Source organism: Portunus trituberculatus, chromosome 40 (assembly GCF_017591435.1).
Source record: "Portunus trituberculatus isolate SZX2019 chromosome 40, ASM1759143v1, whole genome shotgun sequence".
NCBI lineage: Eukaryota > Metazoa > Arthropoda > Malacostraca > Decapoda > Portunidae > Portunus > Portunus trituberculatus.
Window position 1 is genome coordinate 4,312,914 of NC_059294.1, and position 2,087 is coordinate 4,315,000.

Sequence of the window (2,087 nt, forward strand, 5' to 3'; positions counted from 1 at the left end):
ACAACCCAATTCATAAGTATTTGAATAGTTTTTCTGGCTAATAGAGAAGACGAAGCGTCCCACATTGATGAGAACATCGAGCCTTGAGGAAGATGAAGGATGAATCACATCTTGAATCAAAAAGTGTATATAAACAATAGAAAATAGTAAAAGTTTCTACTCTCTGAAATAATCATTTTTATTTTATAAAACTTATACATTGTTTTTATTTCATGTTGTCCATTACCGCGACGAGATAATGTTTGTAGACAAATGAATATATAGAGATCATGCAATGTTTGGTACACTTATATTATTTCTTATATAGTGAGTTTCTCTCTGCATTATGGTAAGATTGATATTGCAATAGAGAGGAAACAAAAGTATACGGAAATGCCGATATGGTAATTCAACTGTGTGTTATATATTATTTACTCTTCTATACTATTCACTCTCCAGCGACTCTTTCTGAGTTGATCTACTGAATAGAGTACAAATCTTTCCTATTATATGCTTCAGATGACCTACTCATATAACATTTAAGCATTTTTTTTCAGTATTATGAAAAAAAAGTTTTTCATTCCCCCCCCCACACACACAGGATAATGCAATAGTGACGTACACTAAAGTATAGTAACACATCAGGCTTCTCAGAGATATATCTTCTTTAAGTTTAACAAACCAATAATTACATTATTCAAGTGTTCTTGTCAAACTGTACGTACACCTGAAGCACACCTGGTTTTTATGGCATTCCGCCAGCATATTATATATATATATATATATATATATATATATATATATATATATATATATATATATATATATATATATATATATATATATTCTAGACACTTGGATTGTTTTATATGGCTAAGAATCTTAACCATCAGTTAAAAGCATAGTTAATTATATTCATTCTTTTCAATAAAGTCAAAGTTTCAACGGAGTAGGTTTAACGATTTGATAACAAATAGTTGTTGAATGTTGACCATGGCCCCGTACATGTTACAAATGGGAACATGACTACACTAACTGCCTTAATTCACTGCTGCTCTCTGAGTTGACAGTGTTAAGAATCATGTGTTCCTATTGAACGGGAAGATTGTGGTCGATCTCAACCCCTGTAAGCGTGAGTGCCTTTACTTGCATTGCTGTTTCTTCAAATTAATATCGGCACCTCCCTGCGTTGTTCTTTATTATGTCAGGTCACAATCACAAGAATTTTCACGTTTCCTTTGTTTTTTTTTTGTTGTTTTTGTTGTTTTTTGACAAGATCTTATGAAATGTATATGTAAGTTTAAGTGAGAAAATACTGCTTCGAAAAACTTCATAAAGGAAGTAAGGGTAGTATCAAGTGATTTTAATGCTGTGCAGGCGGCGATCTTGAAGAAAACCTGTGGATCAGGATGGTCAATACCACTACTTGACAGTCTGTCCAGGAAAAGAAGTTTTGTCTCATTTACTTACTTTATTCAAACTTCTCACGATGATCAGTAACATCCTTCATACCATTACCTTTTGTCTTTACACCCGTTGATAGGTTTCATACATTGACCACTAATTTGTTAAATATTATTAAGAATGTGAGATATGTATGTATGTTTGTTTTGTGTCAGTATCTTTCTGCCTCACATTTTCACAAAAATGAAATATAATATTGTGATTAGACAATGTTGAATGCTAAGTAACCTGAAAAAGAAAATGAAAGATAAAAAATCTTTTCATTTTAAAACAACCTATAAGGAAAAAAAAAAAAAAAAAGTGTCCTGCGTCTGTCTGTTCGATGAAAGTGGGCGATAAAAAATCTTTTGATTCTACAACAAGCTCTGGGGAAAAAAATACAAGTGTCTTGCGTCTATCTTGCCGTTGTTTTATTTAGTCTTATCGTTCTTCATAATTTACGCTTTCATGGATACAATGCAGTTAGATTTTCTCTTTTCTTTTATTTTCTTCACTCATTCTATGCATCATTGCCGCATACGGATAGCTATTGAAAATACAAAGGTTAGTTTTCAAGATAACATTCAAGATATTTATGTTCTATGATAAGTGACTTCCAGTGATGAAACACCATACGGTTGCCAGAATATATCAGGACATATATT